Source organism: Aquarana catesbeiana, linkage group LG09 (genome assembly GCF_042186555.1).
Source record: "Aquarana catesbeiana isolate 2022-GZ linkage group LG09, ASM4218655v1, whole genome shotgun sequence".
NCBI lineage: Eukaryota > Metazoa > Chordata > Amphibia > Anura > Ranidae > Aquarana > Aquarana catesbeiana.
The window spans coordinates 165,370,112-165,395,244 of record NC_133332.1 but is presented as its reverse complement, the minus strand read 5'-3'; the positions used below and the strand labels follow the sequence as shown (position 1 = coordinate 165,395,244).

The 25,133-nt window shown below is 41.6% G+C and overlaps 1 protein-coding gene across 2 annotated transcripts in view; it reads left to right on the top strand.

The window, feature by feature from the left end:
• Positions 1-1,203: 1,203 nt before the first annotated feature.
• PAK3 (p21 (RAC1) activated kinase 3) overlaps positions 1,204-25,133 on the top strand; it is a 357,376-nt gene continuing 333,446 nt past the window's right edge. For both annotated transcript variants that reach the window (XM_073599359.1, XM_073599358.1), the window contains exon 1: positions 1,204-1,588. The gene's annotated coding sequence lies outside the window, so the exon portion shown is untranslated. The remainder of the gene's footprint in view (positions 1,589-25,133) is intronic.

Here is a 25,133-nt window from a genome sequence, read left to right as displayed (position 1 = left end):
CTGTTTTAAGGCCCCCAAGCTCATGGGACTGTGACAGCAAGGTAGTTTCGGGGCTCCCCTTTAGTTTAATTGGTCGGTTAGGTAGGTGGGCGGAAGTTAGGCTTCCGTTGGGGAGATAGCCAAGGGTTATTTATGAGGTAAGGTCAGGTGATTAGTGACAGGTCAGCTGATCTTTAGGAATATTCCAGAAGGTCAGCTGACCTTTGGGAATATTCCAGAAGGATAGGTCACATGACCACCTGGAATTTTCTAGAAGGGAAAAAAACCCTATTTAAAGCGGGGTTCCACCCAAATTTTGAACAATATCTGTATGTATTCTCTTCCTTGCCTAGATGCTGACATGCCGTTTAAAAAAATCTAAATCGCCGTAATTACCTTTTATTTTTCTATTCTTCTTTGCACTTCCTGGTTCTCCTCCCATGGGAGTAGGCGTGTTTCTAGCCTCTCCCAGACTCCTGGGACCTAGTCTCAGGCTTCCCAGGATGCCACTGAGCATGTGCGGGAAACAAGCGGTGAATGCTGGGAGCACAGCAATCACCACATCCAGGAAATAAATGCTTGTGGGCTTCAAATGCCCACAATGAAGATGGAAACCGCCTGCAGTGAATAATATAAGTTATTCTTTCCAATGAAATCTGACACAGGCGGACATATTACACACAATATGTGAGTATGTAATGCTGAGAAGAAAAGTTTGTGAATGAACTAAAAAAAAAAAAAACGATAGATAGGTGGACCCCCGCTTTAAGGCATCTTCATCAAGCCCGCGCTGCCAGTCCTCAAGACCTCTGCCTGTGAGCGCCCCTTCAACTGCCTAAGAATATTATGTCATCTGGTCCCTTTATTCTTAAAAAAAAAAAAAGAGAAGAAAGGGGACAGTTAATTAAAAAAAAAAAAAAAAAAGGTTCTACTTTTATGTCAGCCTGAGCCGTGGTGTCTGGGTTGCTTACTGGGATGTTCTGTTGAGTTAACAATATATTTGAAAGATCAATTATTTAAGTATGAATTGTTACATGTTTATAAATTTGAATACCAATAATGAAAGGCTGCGGCCATTTTACCTCCACTATTTATTTGATTGTAATTCTTTTGGGTTCTATCTGTATACAGTCCAATATGTTTTATACCCGGGGACTGGACTCAGAAACAATCAGACATACATTGGGCTTTTATCGCCCTGCAGATTCTATATTCTATAACAGATGGTGTTACAAAATAAGGAAGCATAATACAGTCATATGATGGCTTACAGTAAGAGCCCTACTAATGTGGAAATGTATTTTAGTGTTCCACAGAATAAAGACATGGAAGTTGGTAAAGAGGAAGCCCATAGATGTGAGGAGACATTGAGAGAAGGAAGGAGGGAGGTGAGCGGAGGCAGCAGCCTTTCTGTCATCACACTGAGCTGGAAGGATCACTTCCGCCTGGCTGCAGGAACAAGAAGCGGGAGCATCTCTGACTGAAGATCAGCAGCGGATCCTTGTCTGTGTCATGGAGAGCAGATGAGCCATTGAAGGGCTGAGCAGACACCATTGGAGAGCCTCATACAGTGCGAGCACCGACAGGAGGAGAGCACACACTCTGCAAGGTAAGGGGCGATGGTGACATTGAAGCATCCTCTGGGGAGAACACCTTCTCTGTCTGCAGTCATTTCTACTAGGCAGGTGGCTCCTTTTCAAGCCATACATGTATGGACACGTGTGTTATTATGGACACAGCTGGAGCTCTGCAGCAAGGATGTACTGATCATCTGTGTGGTCACATTCATTGTCATGGATCTGCTCAGTGACAGCAGTAGGGATGGGTCGTTGTGGGGAGCTGTGTCCCCAGGATCTGATCAGTGATAGGACTGGGGATGGATGGATTATTGTGGGGAGCTGTGTCCCCAGGATCTGATCAGTGATAGGAGTAGGGATGGATGGATTATTGTGGGGAGCTGTGTCCCCAGGATCTGATTAGTGATAGGAGTAGGGATGGATGGATCATTGTGGGGATAGTGTCCCCAGGATCTGATCAGTGATAGGAGTAGGGATGGATGGATCATTGTGGGGATAGTGTCCCCAGGATCTGATCAGTGATAGGACTGGGGATGGATGGATTATTGTGGGGAGCTGTGTCCCCAGGATCTGAAAAGTGATAGGAGTAGGGATGGATGGATTATTTTGGGGAGCTGTGTCCCCAGGATCTAATCAGTGATAGGAGTAGGGATGGATGGATTATTGTGGGGAGCTGTGTCCCCAGGATCTGATCAGTGATAGGACTGGGGATGGATGGATCATTGTGGGGAGCTGTGTCCCCAGGATCTGATTAGTGATAGGAGTAGGGATGGATAGATCATTGTGGGGGTAGTGTCCCCAGGATCTGATCAGTGATAGGAGTAGGGATGGATGGATTATTGTGGGGGTAGTGTCCCCAGGATCTGATCAGTGATAGGACTGGGGATGGATGGATCATTGTGGGGAGCTGTGTCCCCAGGATCTGATTAGTGATAGGAGTAGGGATGGATAGATCATTGTGGGGGTAGTGTCCCCAGGATCTGATCAGTGATAGGAGTAGGGATAGATGGATCATTGTGGGGGTAGTGTCCCCAGGATCTGATCAGTGATAGGAGTAGGGATGGATGGATCATTGTGGGGAGCTGTGACAAGACTAGGAATGGATGGTGCATTGATTACTGTATGTTGTCAGGGGGCTGCAGTGCAGTGAAGGGGTTAATAGAATATGCATGCATGGCTGGAGGAGATGGAGTGGAGGATTTTGTGAATGGATCTGTGACTACACCTGATCCTTTGTCCTTCCACCTGGCCCGTGTCTGGGCTGTTGCACCACATAGGTATGAACCTGCCTTTCACCATGGACTGATAAGGCTCACCATGATGTGATCTGCACCAGCAGCTCTGTGTTAGATGAATATGTCATCATGGAGTCAATTATATATGTGTGTAAGGGAAGACATGAGGGCCAGCTGCATCCACGGATTGGCTAGGCTGGCGGCACTTGCCATTGGGGGGGGGGGTGGACTGATGGATTTGGTTGCAGGGGAGAAATTCACAATGACTTGGGTTAGTGAAATCTGAAGGCTTTGGATCATCACAGTTCTCAGGGTAGCGAGAAAAACTTTCTGCTGCAAGTTGCAACATCCTGCTTTTATTTATTTAGAGAAGTAACAATGTCTGGGGTTTTGATGGTTGCATGGTGACACAATATCCTTTGCATTGGCAATGTATAATATTTAGTTTTGCTTATTTAAGAGATATAAATTCCATTTATTGGAGAACTCCAATAAATAAAGAAACCCACGAGAGATGTGGAGGCTTCCATTGTTGAGCTCTCCTCATGAAAATACTATTTGCCTGGCTGTTATGCTGACCATCTGTAGTTTGTGTCACTGACCTGCAACACATACAGAGATAAGGATTTCTGACTGCTGATCTTATTCAGCATGGCTGGGTAAATAGGAATGGTGATGTCTTATGAAGGACCCATAAGCAGTATTGTCAGTTCACCCTCTGTGCCTGGCTATACACCCTGGACTGTTGGTAATTATTGTGTTAAAAAACAAACAAACAAAGAAATGCTTGTTTTGCAAATATTTCCATACATGTTAAATGTTAATCTGTTGCTCTTCTCTGTTAGTTTACCCCACATAAGTCTGTTATGTACCGGGGATATGTATCTTTTACCTTTTGTAGTGGGGCTCCCCTGCACTACAAAAATGAAATGCTCCTTTTGGTCAATGCGAACATTGAAAAGCAGTATTACTTACCTTCTCTGTGGCACTTCATCTCACAGTCACACATACAATGCAGGACCAGCAGTCCTGAATTGTAAATGAGGACACAGACAGCCTGGCCACAACCCAGATTGTAAGAGGGTAGAGTTTGGTCCCGGCTGCCAAGAAAGTGAGAGAAAAGGTAAGTAAAACTGCTACCGTAATGAATTCTCTGCATTAAAGCAGAGCCCCACCCAAAAGGGGAAGTTCTGCTTTAAACCCCAACCCCCCCCCCCCCCCCGCAACTTTTGACATGTATTTTTTTTTGTGGGGGGAGCGGGGACCTATTTATGACAGGTTCCTGCTCCCACTACTGCTTGGACCGCCTAGTCGATCAAAGCGGAAGTTCTCCTCCCCCCCTGCAGTCATCTGGGATACAGCACAGGTCCCAGATGACTGCTGGACTATTCAAGCCGCAAGCTGTCACAGCCGGGTACCCACAGCTGAGATGCCGGCTGCTGACTTTTAATAGACATAGAAAATAACCTTTCACTGCCTGTTCCCCTGACCTCCCTCCCTAACACTTACCTGTGTCGTGTATTGATTGTGTGCTGCTCCCATCTGAAGTTCTTCTCTGCACTCACCCTGCTCTCACTGGGTAGCAGTGGGAGCCATTGGCTGCTGTTGCTCTCAATTAAGTCCTGAGAGGAGGTAGTGGGATGTGTGGCTGAGCTGTACTGTGTATGTCTATGTATGCACACAGCCCACCTTGGAAGTGCACCCGCATGTGTGTCCCTATTAAAAAACAGCTTGCTATGGTGGCACACACAGAAGAGGAGAACAGGAGAGCTCTAGCACCACAAAAGAGGGAGCTCTGAGGACCACAAAAGAGGGAGAATACTATTGCACAAGGCAGAAAAGTATAACTACTTTGTTTTTTTTTTTGTTTTTTTTTGTTTGTAAACCTTTTTATTAAAAAAAAAAAAAAAAAACAATCACTTAAATTGATACTAAAGTCTCCTTTTTTTTTTTTTTTTTTTTTTTTTTTTTTAGTTAAAAATAATAAACATTTTATACTTACCTGCCCTGTGTAGTGGTTTTGCACAGAGCAGCCCAGATCCTCCTCTTCTCGGGTCCCTCTTTGGCACTCCTGGCTCCTCCCTCCTGTTGGGTGTCCCCACAGCAAGCAGCTTGCTATGGGGGCACCCAAGCTGAACCACAGCTCCCCGTGTCCATTCAAACACAAGCTGTGGCCCTGCCCCCTTTCTCTCCTCATTAGCTGGCTGACTTTGTTTGAAAGCAGCAGGAGCCAATGACGCCACGCTGCTGTCTCAGCCAATGAGGGGGGGAGTCCTGGGCAGCCGAGATACTCCTGCAACATCACTGGATCTAGATGGGGCTCAGGTAAGTTTTAGGGGAGCTGATGGGGGCTGCTGCACACAGAGGGTTTTTTTTATCTTAATGCATTAAGATAAAAAAACCTTCTGCCTTTACAACCACTTTAAAATGTTTCCCTAGGAAACAAAAAACATTTTTGAAGTGGTTGTTGCATACCACTTTTACCTACAGGTAAACCTATAATAAGGCTTACCTGTAGGTACTGGAAATAACTCCTAAACCTGCACGGTTTAGGAGATAGTTTGCATATACGCTTGCGCCGACGTCAACGATGCATGTGCACTGAAGAAAGGGCACGATCATGCCCTTTCTTCAGCAGCGTGCTGTGACCTACGCAGGTAAGTGGCACATAATGGGCTAGTATGTGATGAATACTAGCCCATTATGCTTTTACTTTGCAGGGAACAAAAGAGGAAGTAAAACCCATCAGGGTTTACTTCCTTTTTAACCCTTGCGGCTCGGGTAGAGCCCCACTGCAAGGGTAGTTTTTGATTTTTCCCTAGAGTTCATCTTTTAACCTGTTGATGCCCATGTAACACATATGTGTGGCTGCAAAGAGGGTGAGGTTTAACATCCACATGCCACACATATGCGTCTATGGGCAGCATAGGTTTCTGTGCTGAGAGTGCGCTCAGTGCACGTTCCCAGCACGGTGACCGAGTTGTCAAAGACTGTACTAATTAATGAATGGGACCCAGTGGGACTGGCTCCTGATCATGTGACAGCCAATCACAATGGTCACATGATTTAGGTAAATTCCCCCCCCCCCCCCCCAGGCATGAAAGCCCAATTAAAGGGATGCGGAGGCAGGCAGAAAGAGGTTAAAGCTGAACTTTGGGATAATAAATTATGTCTCAATACATTTGTCATGTGTATTCTTACTTGAATCTTGGTGTGTTTTGTGTATTTCTTCCAGATCTGTGCAGTAATCCAGTGTGAAACTTTACCTCTGTGCGGGAGCCTCCTATAACAAAGACCGGTCACTGCTACTTCTGCAGGGTGACTGCTTTTGTCTCTTCTCCTCTAATGCAGTTTTCTGCAGGTGTTCTGTCAAAATAGCGAACTCGTCGAAATCTCCAGTTACGTCACTTCTGGTTACTCTTCAGCAGTTGTAATTGGGGATTTGGACTTGTTTGCTGTTTCTAACAACACCGGCAGCTTATAAACTACGGTATATGACAAGTTGTCTGTTTTGACAGAACAGCAGCTAAGGAAGAAAAAGTTGTCGTCGCCTTGGAGGCGGCCATGTTGTTGGTTAGTAGCGGGCGGACTAACAATGTCCGCTCATAATATTGTATACCATAGTGTATAAGCTGCAGGTGTTGTGTCAAAACAGCAAACTTGTTGTAATCTGCAATTACTGATACTGGAGAGTAACCGGAAGTTACATGATTGGAGATTGGACATGATTGGACGAGTTGGCTATTTTGACAGAACACAGGCAGCCTATAGTGGGTGGAGCCTGATGGGTCCCTCCCACAAAACTGCTGCGTGCACAGGCTATGTGGAGCACAGTGATGATGTCACTGCTACCTATACAAGGCTATATCGGGGTTTGCAAAGGCATTTGGTGGTTTTATATCCTACGTGGTTATTGAGGAATATCTTGTTCTTAAAGCTGGAGCTCCGATTTACTAACAATATGTACATATGGAAGAGTAGGGATAATAAGAGAGGGATCACTTTGGCACCGCTGGCTAGTTTAAACAAGTATTTCAATGAAGGAGAACCAAGAATTCATTTTTTATTGTGTTATTTGCAAGAAATGTTTTAGAGCGTACTACAGTATGCAAAGGTTTGAGCATAGAAGTTGTCACAATACGTCGCACCCCCATAGCATCTTATGTTAAATATTTATACACTGTATATATTGGTCCCTAGTATAGCATATTGCAAGTTAATTATATTTTGTGTTGCCTTACTGCATTAGGGCTCTCTGGGGTCACAGGTAGTCAAAGCAGGCTACACAGTGCACATATTGTTTTAATTCCAGATGACATCTTTTAAATGTCCTATGCTTAGTTTGCATGATTATGCTAATAGTATCTACATTTTGTGATCTTAGTGAATGCAACCCATCAGGACTTTATCTGAAGGCATTTGTACACTGCGCCCATTGTTTGTTGTTCATCGGGATGCTTTGTTACACTAGGAAGTCACACTTGGTGACATAAAACTGTACAGTGTAAAGCAGTGAATGAGTTAAGCCAGGCTGACACACAGGTTGCTGTAGAGACCTTCCTTGTGTGTGACTTGGAGCTGCCATTGTTTCACAAGGTTGTCTGGAATGAATGTGCTCATGGGGGAGATAGAGAAGGATAGGAAAGTTATTACCCAGTGTTTGCAGTCACTGCAGGTGATACTGTATTTATAAATTGCAATGACACTTTAACAAATTGTATTTTTTATCTATGGCACTAGTGTATCTGTATGTTTTTATAAGTGAAAACACAAAGTAGTCTACAAAGCAGAACAATATATTAAGGTCTTTGCGAAGGGTACTGATCTTCATGGCAGAAAGTTCCTGTGTAAAAATGTGAGTATGGTCTGTATAGTGGTCACATATAGAAGTGTAAACATTTGTACACCTTTATGTGCATTATTGTTCCAGAATGATTCTTTTAGCTTCCAAAATTGAAGGGGGGTAGGATTTACGTTGTACACGCATAAAATACTGACCAGTATAGCAGACTTTTGTGGTGTTTTGCTACTGATCTAAATGCAATGCTAGTTTATTGACATTTACACACCTTGTGTATACAGGTTCATTTGAAATGGGATGTATACAGACCAGTAAAAAAAAAATCACCTGATTGCCCAAAAATGTTGCGTTTTTGATGCACATGTGCAAGACCACTTGAAAGATGAACTGCTGAAATCCCTAAGAGCCAGTTCACACCATAGGACTTTAAAGGGAAAAAGCTACATTGCGGTAATCATGAATAAAAGGTTTTATTAGCAAAGGGTGTAGATGTACACATATCTACAATGCAAATAGTAAGGACAAAAGAAAAATACAGGATGCGTGACACAGTGGGTATGCAATACAGTACATAAGGTTACAATCATTGACTCCATTGCATATGGAACACAGATACGGGGAGTACCCAAAGCGTTTCAAGTGTTGCTCTTCTTCAGGGGTGTATGATTGAGACCAGCACGACAAAAACATGTCATATAGTATTGCTTAGGAACATCCTATGTTACTGCATCCACTTTAAAAACCTATAGGGAGCAGATTTCCACTGTTCCGTGCCAACGCCTGATCCAGAGTGAGTGGGCCACGCGTGCCAGGCATATAGTCCCACAGGGGAGATTCCACAACAGAGGGCGCAGGGACACCTATAAGTGTGGTATTTGTCCAGAGAGCAGGGTGCCAGTCCCTGCTGGGGTGTCCCACCTGAGGACAGGAGTGTCCTGCCTTGTGAAATTACGGTGTCGCTGGAAGGGCCGTATGGGCGCTGCAATCCCAGATCCCACACAGGGGTATGGTGAGACCTGGTGTATACAGCCTGCTGCGATGTATTGGTTGGGGGGAGAGAATGTGCTGAGCTGCCTTGCACCACAAAGGTGTAAACGAGAGGCGCTGTAAACGCCACCGTGCTGGAGCCTTCACAGGAGTCCGGTATGGCCTGGGGTACACAACCTGTCAGAGCCCTGGGAAGGATATGATGCCGGTGGTCAGAAGCCAATGGATCGGAGGACAGGACCTGCTTATGTACTGTATTGCATACCCACTGTTTCATGCATCCTGTATTTTTCTTTTGTACTTTCTATTTGCATTGTAGATGTGTGTACATCTACACCCTTTGCTAATAAAACCCTATATTCATGATTACCACAGAGTAGCTTTTTCCCTTTAAAGTCCCATAAGAGGAACAAATTTCCCTATGTATAGACTATTGGGGATGTGGGTTAATGCTGCTCTCTAGACCAACCTATCACCACCCCTCCAGTTCACACCATAGAAACGCAGTCCGGATGCGTTCCAGATGCTTTTCTGCAATGGACATTTTTGACTCGTTTTTGGTGCATTTTTATGCATTTTTGGTGCGTTTTTGATGCAGTCCAGTGCATTTTTTTTCTTTTTTTTTTTTAACCTTGAGGGCTGGTTCACACCACAAAAAGCACTACAGATCCGTTCCGGATGCGTTTCTGCATGTGCGTTTTTAAGGCGTTCCAGTGTGGTCTTGGTGCGTTTTTGATGTGGTTCCGGGTGCATTCCAGGTGCTTTTTTATTAATTTTTTTTTCCCCCTGTATTTTTTTTCACTATACTAGGGTTCAGTGCATTTTTAATGCATTCTTGATGTGTTCCAATGCATTCCTGGAACGCACTGGAACTGCAAGCACTGGTGGGAACTATGCCACTGAAAACCATATAACCTACTTTCCATGCATTTTTGATGCTGGGAAAAAAACGCACTAGACTGCATGTGGTGTGAACAGGCCCTTATTGTAATCAGTTATAGTTACCTTCTTTCCTGGAGCTAAGGCCTCATGCACACTGGCCATTTAGCTGGGTGCATGAGATTACGGGGTTCAGTTGTGGGTGGAGGTCACGGGCTCTCCGTTAGCTCCGCTGCCTTTAGCCTGTCAAACTCTATGACAGGCTGACAACTGCTGCAGCTGGGTCGGGCTGGGTGACGCACTCAAAGGTACGTCTATGTAGGGCAGTATGTGTCCAGGAAAGAATGCCCAAACTCATACTGCTTGCATTTCAGGCATCATGCATCAAGGCTAAACACCCAATGTGCAAGAGGCTTAAAGTGGTTGTAAACCTCAAACATGAAATCTGAACGAAGCCTAGCCCTCTATAGTGTATACTTGTCTTAAGTAAGTGAATACAAAAAACAGCATCATGCTTGCGGTGCAATTCATTGTTAATAACATCCCAAACTTAGCAAGTAAAATGCGCTTTTGCATGCGAAAAACGTTTGGGCAACTGTGGGCAAAACTCATGGTTAAAAAAAAAGCAAGAAGCTCAAACAAGTGAATGAGCTTCTTTGTCACGCTTGTCGCATGTAGCGAATGGGCTGCTCAATGCATGAATCGGGATAATGCAAAAATAAAATTTGCTGCATAGTGTGTGAATGTGGGTTTGGAGACTATCAGTAAACTGAGCTACACAGTATTTGTAAAATAGACTAGTGGTTTGTATATGTGTTTTTGTAACAGGTGCTTTTTGTTTATTTTTTTTTTTTTTTTAATGCTTTGACTATCTTTTTTAGGGTTTTAAAACCCTGTATACAGTTTAGGACACATTCTGTTTTGCAATAATTTTCAGTTTTTATTCATGAGCCCTTTTATGCAAAACAATGACAGCGTAATAAATATTAATGTGCAATGGTAACTGCGGCACTGTCCATCCCTGAGCTTACTAGAGGAATATCTTTGGTCTGCTTTCTGCAGGCTGGCCGTAGATTTTAGATAACATGATTTGTAAAACCCTTTTATGGGATTTTAACGGCAACCCAAAAAAACTTTTTTTGAACTACTGTTTTATATAAAAAACTTTTATAACAAAATCTCTAATGTTACAAAAAAAAAAAAAAAAATCACACAGGGCTATATTCTGGCCAGAAATCCAATATACACATCATTACATATGAGGTTGATGCTTTGCAATGTTACGTATATCTTTGTAGAGTTTGATATTCAGCAGATAATTTGCTTGGGCATCGTGCATCCAACATGTTTCTAGATTTATTAATTGATCTCTTCCTCAGGGATAATCAGAAGCCTTTCTGAAATATCAAAAAAAAGGGCTGCAATCATCCATCACAACATACTTACAAGTTTATATTAGATATATTACCACTTCTCATAGTGTCTGCCTGTATCAACCTCCACTTGCTTGTGAACAGGGGTAATTCCATGCAAGGATAATAAATCTCCCATATCAGGGAAAGGAACTTATCATAAATCAACCTTTAAATAATAATAAAAAAAAAAAATCTCTCAAAGAATAGATTCTATTGATAATACAAAAAACAGAATCGCAAAGGAAAAAAAAAGGAAAAACACCAAAGTGTGTGTGTGTGTGTGTGTGTGTGTGTGTGTGTGTGTGTGTGAGATATAGATATATATATTAGGGCTGCAACTAACGATTATTTTCATAATCGATTAGTTGGCCGATTATTGTTTCGACTAATCAATTATTCGGTTAATAACCTTAAAAAAAGTATGGTGTATAATTTCGTTATTATTATTTAGTTGTGTAAAGTTTTTAAAAAAAAGGTAATTTGTTCTTAAATCTCTCTATATGTAGTGGTAAATATAAATAACCAACTATATGGTTAGGGAACGAAATATCGAATCCACTCTGAGAATAACAGACAGAAGGGATATACTGTATATACTATGAGGAGATATACTGTATATACTATTAGAGGAGATATACTGTATATACTATTAAAGGGTGAATCTGGTAAATATCATCAGACTCAGTGATCAAGTTTTTTTTAATTAAAAACAAAAACAATGTCTTCCTTAAAAAAAAAAATGTCATTTTAAGAACTTTCGTTCTTTCATTCAGTGAATGTACAAAGATTTTTCATCTGAATATTCTTGTCTGAAAATTGATCCGTGTGGCCAGCATAAGGCTCGGTACACACCTATGCAGTTTGCTTTTGATCTGTTTCTGCAGTGCTTTTTGCTGTGCGTTTTTATTTTTGTGCACGTGATTTTGCTGCAATTTGCGTTTTTGCATTTTTTTTGGCCAATTTGTTGTTGGGCAAATTAAAAAACACATATTGCTGCAAAAACGCATTACATGCTTTTCTGCAGCTTCTCTATTGAAGTTTATTGAACCAAAAAAGTACCGTTTTGCGTGAACGTGTGTATATATATATATATATATATATATATATATAAAAAATATAATATAATTATGCAAGTACTGAGACAAAGCCCATTGTTCACTCCAGCCAAGGCTGTATATGTCTGTCCTTAGCACATCTCACATGGTTGTGTCCATTATGGCCACTCTATCCCCCTTTTTGTATTTTTTTTTTTTTTTGTGCTGCTGTTTTTTGTTTCATTAATAGAATCTATTCTTGGAGAGATTTTTTTATTTAGGGTTCGTTTATGACAAGTCCCCTTTCCCTGATATGGGAGATTTATGATTCTTGCATGGAATCACCCCTATTCACAAGCAAGTGGAGGGTGATGTAGGCAGACACTATGAGAAGTAAATATATTATATCATAAACTTGTTAGTATATTGTGATGGAATTGTTTGAATTCATTCTGATTATATTGTACATATATTATTGCAAGCCCTTTTTTGATATTTCAGAAAGGCATCTGAGGAAGAGATTAAAGTGGAGTTCCACCCACTTTTACAACTCTTCAGCATCCCTCACTAAACTGTGCACTGTAAACGAATCGGATATTTTTAATTTTTTTTCTCAGCACCTACTGTATATCTGCTGTATTCATTTTTCACTTCCTCCTCCCTGGCCGTGGCCCATCGCATCATTTCCTGTTTGCAATGCCTTGTGGGAAGGGGCGGCAACTTCCTCTGACACTGCCATTGCTATGGAAACCTGACCTGAAACCTATTACACTGCTTGTGCTGCACTGAGCATGTGCAAGATCTGCAAGGATGAGATCCAGGAAGAAATACAGTCTGGCTTCCGATGCCCACACTTAAGATGGCCACAGCCTGCTGTAAGTTTATAAAATAACAAACTACTGCTATAAACTAACAAAACAGACCTTAGTTTACAGACTAACTTTACTAGAATACATTAAGCTTGTGTATTATAGGGGTATTTTTATTTAAAAAATATAATTTCGGCCGGAACACCACTTTGAGTAATACATTTTAGAAACACGTTGGATGCACGATACCCAAGCAAATTATCTGCTGAATATCAAACTCTACAAAGAGATACGTAACATTGCAAAGTATCAACCTCATATGTATTGATGTGTATATTGGATTTCTGGCCAGAATATGGCCCTGTGTGATTTTTAATAAAGCTTTGTAATTTTAGAGATTTTGTAATAAAAGTTTTTTTTTATATAAACAGTATTTAAAAAAAATGTTTTTTTGGGTTGCCGTCAAAATCCCATAGGATGGTTTTACAAACCAAACTATGCTAATAGGGATGGTGGCAACCACTTCCCTAAGTAGAGTGAACAAATACTAGAAACCAATAGATTCACAGAATGGGCAACAATCTTGTGTCACTGGGAATAACAGATGCCTGGTAGCCAACTGCCCTTGCAGGAAACTTGATTGGCCAGGTCTGAAAACGACACATAGGCACTATTGTTCCTTCTTTAAATAAGCAGGAGAGTATATCTTCCCCAACCTTCTCCACTCTGAATAGAAAAGAAAAGAACACGTAGCCTTTGTTGATATTTAGCCCTGGTCCAAACCTGTGTGATTTGATGCACTTTTCTAGAAGAGCTTTAATACTCAACATGAGGATTCCCATTGTATATTATGGTGCCTGTTCACATCTGAGCAGCTTGCCACTTGAATGCTCAAGCCTGAAATCGTTCAAATAAAAGTTCCAAAAACGCTTGAAGAAGAGTAGAAGAGTGAACCTAGCCTAGAGTATATCACATATCTAAATACAGAATATACATTTAAAATCAAGAAAAAGAAACCATCTAAATGGGATGTAGCAATGTATATTCTTTCAATAATTGGACATGTAGTAAGTACACTAGGATACCATGGAATTTAGGTAGTTCCTTCTTGCTATTTCTTAAACACTAAAAGTCTTTTTTTTCTTTTTTTTTTTGATGTTGATTGATGGTATGTGGGTGTCATAAGAAGGATTTGTAGCAAAAGTCTAATTTCACATTTATCTATGGAAATACTTGCAGAGATAGATGATTCAGGACAAGAGATTGTGCATAAATGCCTGACTACACTTCTAAGTGTATAGCCACCTTAAAGCAGTATTAAACCCAAAAGCAGATATTTATTATATTGCAGCTTACCAATTCTTAGATATGATGGCTGCATTTGTTTTCTTTTTTAGGTTTTCATTCTTTCTTTTATTTCACCTGTTGGTCCTGCAAGTAAGTCTGTTGTTTTTCAACAGAACAAACTGTCCTGCAGATATAGCAGTTAGAGGGTTGAGATGAACCATTTAACACCTGAGATCAGTGCTTACAATGACCAGCTTTCATTTGTTTATGTAAAACCTTTATCCCAAATGGAAAAAAAACATTGTTGCTGTAAGGGCACTTTCACACTGCCAGCGCCCGGGCTATTTTTAGCGGTGCTTTACCGTCTTTTTTGCAGCGCTTCACCGCCACTAGCAGGGCGCTTTTAACCCCCGCTAGCAGCCAAAAAAGGGTTAAAACCGCCTGCAAAGCACCGCTGCCCATTGATTTCAATGAGCAGGCGCGCTTTAGGAGCAGTGTATTCACTTCTCCTACAGCCCTGCAAAGAAGCTGCTCGCAGGACTTTTTTTGATGTCCTGCTAGGGCAGCGCCCCAGCGTGAAAGCACTCTGGCTTTCACACTGGTATTGCAGCTGAGGCTTTTTATAGGTGCTGTTTTTAGCGCTAAAGCGCCTGAAAAAAGCCTCCAGTGTGAAAGGGGTCTGACTACAGTAATACCTCCGATTGCAAGTAATGCGGTTTACGAGTTTCGCAATACAAGCTATTTTTGCGTTGTCTCGCAAGACGAGAAGGATTCAAGCCTTTGGGGCATGCAGTACTGCATATGGCCAGAGGTGCTGGGGCACCGGTGACGCTCGGAGACACTCCATTCCTGAGTGTCTCCAATTGCCTCCGAGTGTTTTCGAGTGTCTCCTGCGCCCCACGCGTCTCTGGCCAAGTTTGGTACTGCATACACCAGCAGTGGCACTGAAACGCATTATCTGAGTTTCCATTGATTTCCTATGGGGAAACTCGCTTTGATATATGAGTGCTTTGGATTACAAGCATGCTTCTGGAACAAATTATGCTTGTAATCCAAGGTACTACTGTACTTAAAAAGTTTTAGCTGGAGATTGGCTTAAATTTTTTAGTGTATTTAAAAGAGACGTGTTTTTTTTTTTTCCAAAATCATACTTGCCTAGGTGGATGCAGCATCGGTGCCCTGCCGGCTCTAATACTGAGAACTGAGCAATTAAACACCGCTGATTGCTCTGCTTTCAGAACTCTGTGAGCAGAGAGCAGGTGACTGTCAGCTCTGGGCTGTGGAGGGGGTGGGAGCAGCTGGCAAAAGGCTCTTAGCGTCTCGCTGGAGGCTGAGCCAGGTGCCAGTCCAGGGTTTTGGGTGGATCCCGACTTTATTGTTGTGATTTTGCCCCGGCCTGGACCGGCTGCTGAAAATGGGTCACAGGAGTGCAGAACAAACTGCACTCCTGTGATCCACAAGAGCAGAACAGCCAAACGAGCTATGACTGTACTTCTCCTTTAAATCTGTTAGTACATGTAATACTAACCCCCCCCCCCCCCCCCCCAAGATTAACAGGGCTGCTGTCCAACAATGTCTTTGTTGCTCTTTCATCCAGAGTGGGTGCCCTCTAATACAGGTGGTATGTTACTGACCAGATCATCGGGTGAAAACCTGAGGGAGGGAAGAAAGCCTAAAAATGATAACTAATGCAGCCACCACATCTAGTGATTAGTAAGCTGCAATATATTAAATTTTAGGTAATATACCGCTTTAGCCATATCTTCTCTTTTAGCATTAATAATAGTAGGTAAGGGTTAGACAAAGTAGCAGATAATAATAGCAGAATAGGGAGCTGCCTGGGGCCTCATATTTTAAGGGGGGCAGTAGAATGCTAAAGTCTAAAGAGTGCTCTTCATAGTAAGTTTATTTTAGCTGAAAAATTATTTAGATTTCTTTCAGAAGGTGCTGTTGCTGTGCATCGGCGGCCTCAACAAGGTTTTCTTTATCAATTGTTTATACAAAACACACATTGTTCTAATATTAGCTGCCTTCATTATGAGAAATTTGCAAAGAGTATTACAATTTAATACATTGAATCCTAAATGTGGTGGCTGCATTTGTTTTCTTTTTAGGCTTTATTTTCACATGATGTTCTGGCTAGTAACGCACTACCTGCCTTAAGCTGGCCATACACTATACAATTTTCCTGTTCAACTTTCCTTTAGATTTACCAAAACCATATAATATGAGGTCAAACCTAAACCCTTTCAATTTGTATGCAATCAGACAGGCCCTTGCACTACATAGTTGAAGGTAAATCTAAAGGAAATTGAATCAGAAAATTGTATAGTGTATGGCCAGCCTTAGGATGTCTCCACTCTCGATGGAGGAACAAAGGAGCCACCCTTGCTGAGCAGCATTATCAATTTTGAAAGAGCATAGAACGTTAGATGGTCTAGCAAATTTAAATGAACCTAACAAATTAAAGATGAACTCCAGCTAACAACTTTTTTTTTTTTGTTTAATTTAGTTTTTATTGAAAAAAAAAAAAAAAAAAACACAGTATACAGAGCATATATGGAAGAAACACACATAAAGAAAAAAGGAGGGGGGGATGAGCAAAGATACTAATGAGCCTTAAAATTACATAGCAGAAGATAGTTGACTATTGTACATATCCAATATCATGGAAACAGAAGCTCTATATATGACCGGTATCAATGTTGTCGCAGGCTAACCCGATTGTCCAAAATACTGAGGTTGTCAGCTGGCTTAGGACATAAACACCATTAAATTCTCTGTGAGGGCCCTCAATCAAACATAGAACATTCCAAAAATCCACAAAATTAAAAGTAGGAGGAAAAGAAGTTAGACAGAAGAAAAGGGGGGAGAGAGATTAGGGACGGGGGGGGGGGGGGGGGGGGGGGAGGGCGGGGGTGTCTGCCTCGGTCTAGTCCCTCTGAAATAGTATAGTCAACATATATCACATCATTTACTTATTTTGAGACATAATTAGAGGTCGACCGATATGGGTTTTTCTCTGGCCGATGCCGATATTTAGAAATTGCGGTGGCCGATTCTGATATGTGATGCCGATTTTTTTTTTTTTTTTGGGCCGATATATTTGGCCGATTTTTTTTTTTTTTTTTTTTTTTTTTTTTTCCCTTCATCTCATAAAATCTAACAGTTAGACCCCTTTCACATTGGGGCGTTTTTCAGGCGCTTTTGGGCTAAAAAGAGCGCCTGTAAAGTGCCTGTAAAATGGCTCCCCTGCAGTCTCAGTGTGATATCCTGAGTGCTTTCACACTGAGGAGATGCGCTGGCAGGATGTAAAAAAAAGTCCTGCAAACGGCATCTTTGGAGCGGTGTATACCACCACTCCTGCCCATTGAAATGAATGCGCACCGCTGCCGAAGCGCCTGCAAAGCGTTTTGGCAGCGGCGCTTCAGGGGCGCATTTAACCCCTTCCTCGGCCGCTAGCTGGGTTATAAGCGCCCCGCTAGCAGCCGAATAGTGCCTCTAAAATGACGGTAAAGCGCCGCTAAAACTAGCAGCGTTTTACCATCAACGCATGCCCGCTCCAGTGTGAAAGCAACCTTAAGTGATAAGTGATACAGAAAATTTTTTACATTTAAACATTAAACAAAACAAACCTCCAATCAGTTCACTTGTATGTATAATTTAGAAAAAAAAAAAAAAACTATCTTAAATATTAAATACACAAAAACAGGTAATCAAAACTTTTGGACGAAAAAAAAATGGGCTAACTTTACTGCTTAGGTTTTTTTTTAATTCATTACTGTATTTTTTTTTTTAAAAATTGCGTTTGAAAGACCGCCGCGCAAATACCGCGTGACATAAAATATTGCAACAACCGCTATTTTATTCCCTAGGGTCTCTGCTAAAAAAATATATATAATGTTTGGGGGTTCTAAGTGATTTTCTAGCAGAAAATACTGGATTTTTACCTGTAAGCAACAAGTGTCAGAAAAGATTTTAGTCTTTAAATGGTTAAACTGAGAATTCCTACACGGAGTTCAGTCTATTGATAAAAAAGAACTTGAAGAGATACAAATGTATCTTCTTATCAGACTTGGCAGGCTGCCCAGAGGAGGAGAGAAGATAACTTTCCGGCAACGTGCATTGACTTCTATTACAGAAGTCATTTGCAAGTCACGGCTGAAGTTACAATCGGCCTTTTTTATCAGCACAATCGGCCGATGCCGATTAAGTAAAAAACGCCAAATATCGGCCGATATATCGGTCGACCTCTAGACATAATATCCGTATATGCAGATGTATATATGAAGGCAAACCAGCAGGACCATATTTTCTTCACCAAATCAGACTTAATCCTGAGGGAGTAAGTGAGATCTTCCATGTAATATGTGTGATCAACTTCCATTAGCCATTGGCGTAATGAGGGTATGGTCGGTTGTTTCCAATATTGAGGGATGAGTGCTTTTGCTGCATTAAGCAAGTGTGGTGTTATAGATTTCTTATATGCTCCTACTGGTGAGCCTGTACAATGGAGTAGTACAACCCATGGGTCATTGGGGATCTCAGAACCTTGAATCTCTTTTGCCCAATGCAAAATAGACAACCAGTATGGGTGGATAAGTGGACAATACCACCAAATGTGTGCATGTGTAGCTCGTTCGCCACATCCCCACCAACATAAAGGTGATATTTGTGACAATGTCTTGTGGAGCACCACTGGGGTATAATGCCATCTCGTCAGCAGTTTATAATTTACTTCTGCCGTTTTGGATTTGAGACATTTGAGACCAATTTTGCAGATCCGATCTGATTGCATTGAGCAGGGGCAGAAAGTTAGTGTGAAATAAGGATGCCGGGTTAGGGGTGAGGTGTATACCTAGGTATTTCATCTTACTTTTTTGCCAACTAAAGGGAAAGGACTTTTAGATGAGCTGCAATCTCGCCTGCTACCAAGACATTAAAGATTTCCAATTTGGTCATATTAATTTTAAAATTGGAGATGGCGCTAAACTTTGAGAATGCTTACATGAGGTTAGGAAGGGAAATCAGGGGTTGCTGTATATAAAACCAAATGTCATCTGCATATCTAGTATACTTGTGTTCTAAACCTCCTATGGTAACCCCATGAATACAGGGATTATGTCTGACCGTTGATAGGAAAGGCTCTAATGACAAGGCAAATAAAATGGGCGAGAGGGGGCAGCCTTGATGGGTGCCATTAAAGAATCTAAAGGGGTCACTTAAAGTGCCATTTATATGTAGTTGGGTCGTGGGGAAGTTCTATAAAGTGGATATGTGGGATAGGAGGGAGGGACCAATTCCTAAGTGAGATAGTGTTGCCATGAGATATTCCCAGTCCACCCTATTGAACGCCTTTTCCGCGTCTGTTGTTAACAGAAGGGTGGGCTGGGAGGATCCTCACGCATAGGCCATTAGGGATGAGGTATGGAGGGAGCTATCATGTGCCTCTCTGCCAGGGATAAACCTCGTTTGTTCTCTGGAGACCCAGTGTGGGATTAAGGGGAGGAGTCTATTCGCAATGACCGTGGCATATAACTTGGCATCAATATTCAATAAGGAAATGGGGTGAAAAACTCCCACAGTTACTAGGCTCCTTGCCAGGTTTGGGGATCACAGTAATGTGTGCATGGAGGGTTTCGGGTCAGAGGATCTCCCCCACAGAGATCGCATTTGCATAGGAGGCAAGGCGGGGCAGTAGGATATCTGCAAAGGATCAGTAATATGTTACTGTGAAGCCACCTGGCCCAGGTGCCTTGCCATTGGCCATAGCCTTCACTGTAATGTGCAGCTCCTAGGTGGTGAACTCCCCCTCCAGGGTAGCTAGGGTGTCGGGTGGGAGTTTGGGTAAGTTGGCTTGTGCTAAGTAGTCATGGATAAGGGCTGTCCTAGTGTCTTGATCCGCCACAGTGTGTTACACATAATATAGGCATTGATAAAACACTCGGAATTCTTTGGCTATACCTGGTGTTTCATGTACTAGGGTAACAGACGAGGTCTTAATTTTATCTATGAAGGAAGCGGCTTTTTTCTGCTGTAATGAACGCGCCAACAGTCGTCCTGGTTTGTTACCCTACTCATGATATCGCTGTGCTACTATGCGAGATTGTCGCTTCTGCTCCATATGAAAGAGCAGCTAACAACTTTTAAGCAGTTACAGTAACAGTTTTGTTCCCTTTTTGGAATAAAGATTTTATATACATGAATGAAGGTTGACCATTGTACGCATCCCTTCCTTGTCCATATTAAATGGTTTGCCTTGACCCTCTAACTTCCACTTTTGCTGGACAGCTTGGTCTGTTAAAAGAAGTTGAAAAATAAGACTTACTGGCAGGATCAACAGGTGAAAAAAAAAAAGGGAACTAATGTAGTCACCACATGTAAGAATTGGTAAGTGCTTTACATTTTGACTGTATGTAGTACATAGAATATGGGACTCCTGGAGATGCTGCCCATAAGAGATGGGATATCTAAAGGAAGTAGTAGAGCATTTACTGGGAAGTACTAGTTCAGCAGTTTATAAAAATCAAATGCTCATCTCATCAGAGTGTTACATATTCATAATGTAGAATGCTGTTGCTATAGTGACATCTGGTAAATAAAATCAATCAAGTGCAGTGCTGATTGGATTTCAACACTGACACAACACACTTTGTGATTAATGGTAAACAATTTACAGCATCAAATGTAGGATAGCTATCCATCATTCCCAGCAGAACAAAAACTGACAAATCTCCGGTCTATTCCCAGAGGTACACAGAGCATGATGGGAGAACCTGCAAGCAATGAATAGCCCTATATATTGAGCACTTCCAGAACCCACAGAGGGCGGCATATAAAAAGTGTGCTAGGAAGAAAATTTTCTTTTTGCCCATGACAACCAATCAGCTGTTAGTTATTATTTCAGTAGTCCATGGATGAAATATAAGCAATGTTTATCAGTGATTGTTATGGGCAGCAAGACATTTTCCTGTTGACCCTCTTTTTATACAACAGCTTCCAGACATCACACAGATACTGGATAAACTTGCAAATATTTATCACTATTTCTAATATCACTAGTTTTGCCTGGTGTCACTAGAGAGGTTCTGTGGGGTGTCTGTTGAGGAGAGCCATAGAGGTAGATATAACTGTTTTTGTGTAATTAAATACGAACACCACATCTTTCCGATTATTTTTTGTGACGTAAAATTCTCCTTCGAAAATTACAAATGCAGTTAAAGTGGAAGTTCAGCCAATCTAAGCTAAACCTACTCTCAAACACCTTCTAAACCTAATCTATCTAACCCTGTAAAGAAAAAATCGCTTTACTCACCTTTATTGAAGCCGATCCGATCTCCAGCGGCACTGCTGTATACAGAGAGAAAGCTGACAACGGCTGTTAAATGCCTGGGAAGTGATGTCACCCACAGACTAAAGCCGTGTTCATATAATGAGAATATCGGACATTTTTTTTATTTTTTTATTTTTTTTTTTTGCATGCTAGTCTCATATAAAAAGAGGCTAATATTTACGAAAATTCTCATACGACAAAATACAACTTTGGAAGTGATGTAGTGTATTCTTTTGTTTCTGATTATTTTCGGAGGAATACTGTACTGATTAAACAAAAATTGCACAGTGTGGTATTGTACCAGAAAAATATTTGTATTTGTCTCTTTGGATAATTTCAGATGAAAGGTCGTGAACGGCTCTCGAAAGCTGTGTACTAACGATCAGATTATCGTATGATTGCTTTGAAAGCAGTATTTTTTGGCCGATTTGCAGATCTTGTGTACTAGGCTTTACTATGGGGCTTCCGTTTTCGACTGGCTCTCCTACACACTGAAGCCCCTGCTGACAGCTCAGCCTAGGACCGGATTGGAGCGGCTGCAGAATAGGTAAGTATAGCGATCTCTTCTTTACAGGGCTAGATAGATTCAATTTAGAATGCGGCTGAGAGTAGGTTTAGTGTTAGGTTTTAGCTGAACTTCAACTTTGGCTTTCCTATGTTAATTAAAGTGGATGTAAACCCTTACATATACCCTGTGAAGTGGGTATCTCCCTACATAAGTTTTACATGTATATCTGCTGTCTTAAGCTTTAAATATTGTTTAGAACAATAAGATCATGTTAGAAGATTTTCCCTTCCTGTTCAGCGCTGCAGTGAAGCCTGAGCATACAGCCAAGCCAGCGGATTGGAGGAAAGGCACACACCCCTCTCCTCATAGGTAGAGACTTTCAGAACTGTTCGTTGAATAGTTCAGCTCTCAGCTAATCTATTTATAGCATCCTCCCCAACGCAAAACTCTGGCTGCTTTTATCTCAGTTGACGGAGAACTTGTCAGAAGTTTTCAGGCTGATAATAGAAGAACGGAGCAGGAGACAGTTATGGGACATAGTGCTTTAAAGAGAGATAAGAAAACACTGCAGATATATGTGCCCAGCTCAAATCTCATGAATCGTGTTTACATCCACTTTTATGAACGTATTCAGGCATCCCATGCAGGAGTCAATTTCTTTCATTCAACTGGTTCAGTCAGCAGATCGACTTCTGTACAACCACAGTGGCCATACATGGATCGAAATTCGGCTGGACCCTCCTGAATTGGCTGAAATTTGATCTGTGTATGGCCGCTTTAAGCTTTAAAGTAAATCTAAACAATCAACTTGTAAAACAACCCATTTTGTTTAAAATAGAAATGAAAGGCAAAACATATACATATGTGTATACACTGTATCGTCAAAAGTATTGGGACACCTGCCTTTACATGCACATGAATGTTAATGGCATCCCAGTTTTAGTCTGTAGGTTTCAATATTGAGTTGACCCACCCTTTGCAGCTATAACAGCTTCAACTCTTCTGGGGCGGCTGTCCACAAGGTTTAGGAGTGTGTCTATGGGAATGTTTGACTATTCTTCCAGAAGTGCATTTGTGAGATCAGGCACTGATGTTGGCTAAGAAGGCCTGGCTTGCAGTCTCCGTTCTGATTCATCCCAAAGGTGTTATATCGGGTTGAGGTCAGGACGCTGTGCAGGCCAGTCAAGTTCCTCCACCCCAAACTCACGCATCCATGTCTTTATGGACCTTGCTTTGTGCACTGGTGCGCAGTCATGTTGGAACAGGAAGGGGCCATCCCCAAACTGTTCCCACACAGTTGGGAGCATAAAATTGTCCAAAATGTTTTGGTATGCTGACGCCTTAAGAGTTCCCTTCACTGCAACTAAAGGGCCAAGCCCAACCCCTGAAAAACAACCCCACGCTATTATCTCCCTCCACTCAATGATTTGGACCATTGAACAAAGCAAGGTCCATAAAGACATGGATGAGCGAGTTTGGGGTAGAGGAACCTCACTGGCCTGCACAGAATCCTGACCTCAACCCGATAGAATACCTTTGGGATGAATTGGAGAGACTGCGAGTCTGACCTCGCAAATGCGCTTTTGGAAGAATGGTCAAACATTCCTATAGACACACTCCTAAACCTTGTGGACAGCCTTCCCAGAAGAGTTGAAGTTTGCCTTGAATGTAACTATGTGGGGAACAGTTATATTGGTGGGCTTAGTTCTGCTTTAAGGCCTCATGCACACTGCTGCTGTTAAACTCACGTGTTTGTGAGTTTGACAGGGTTTTTTTCTTCTGTCCTTTAAATTCCTCTATATGCTATCCTATGTGTCAATGCACACATGGACATTTTTAGCAGTTTATCAGCAGTGGAGTTTATAGGCTGTTTTTCTCAACGCCCTAAAATCACGCTCAGGAGCAGAAAATCTGACCACAAAAAACCCTGAACACTGTTAAACGCTCATAAACACGCATAAACTCTAGGAACATTTAGCACTTCAGCGTTTATTTCAATGACCAGAATAAATGAACATTTTTGCCAATTAAATAAATCAATTCCCAGACTCCAAAACTGTTTTGAAAAAATGCAGCTTTTGTAAATTTATAACACTGATTTTCTCCTGTCAGGATAAACGGCGTTTACAAGAAACCAGTGTGTACGAGGATTAAAATGTAACTGTATATCTGGTGCAATACACTTCTATTCTCCTGTTCCTTACCCCTACATCTTATACTCACCTGTCCCTGATCCAGCACTATGTGGCCCACTAATCTCCTGCTTGTCAAAATGCTACTGTGGTAGCCTGCCTACACGCAGTAACTCTCCATTCAATCTTCTAGAGATTTACTGTGCTCCATGCTCCAGCAGATAAAATGGGGATAGCAATGAGGAAAAGAATCAAAAACACATTTTTAGGCCTCATTCACACTAGGATTTTCTCCTGGGGAAAAAAAGCAGCGTTAAAAAACACATTCAAAGCCGCTTATTTCAAATGCGTTTAAAGGAGGTTTAGACATGTTCAGGTGTGTCGAGCGTCTGGGCGTTTATTTAATTTAATTAGCCAGAGTATTAATTTATTCTAGCCAGTGAAATGAATAAATGCTCAAGCTCTAACCGCGCCTATTGTGTTTAGGCACATTTAGACACCTTTAGGCACGTCTGGTGTTTTGTCTGCCTAAGGCTCGATTCACACCTATGTATGTTGCTTTTGAGCGTTTTTGGAGGGTTTTTTTTCATGCTTGCCACGTTTTTGAGCAGCGTTTTTGCTGCGTTTTTGCCGCGATTTGCGTTTTGCGTTTTTTTTTTTTTTTTTTTTACAGTCTAAAAAAAAAATTAAAAAAAAAAAAAAAAAAACGTCAAAAACGCTGCAAAAACGGTGCACTTGCGTTTTTGATGCTTGTCCATTGAAATCCATTACATGCAAAACGCTGCTTTTTGCATGAAAAAAAGTCCCCGACCCTTTCCAAAAATGCAGAGAAACAAAAAGGCATTGATGTGAACATGTTCCATAGGAACCCATGTTAAAAAATTCCCGTGCATTTCTGCAAAATGCATCAAAAAACGCGCTAGTGTGAATGGAGCCTAAACGTTCCTTTCCTGAATGTGATTTTGGTGTGTTAAGATTTCTGCTCCTAAAAACCCCTGAACTCATCTAAAAACCTATGCTTGCATAGACATGAAGGCTAACATAGAGGGGCATTTTGGGGCAGAAAAAAAAAGTCAAACGCCTGTAAAATGGGCGTTTAACAGCTGCAGTATGCATGAGGCCTAAGAATGAGTATGGCTTAGAACATCTGACATACA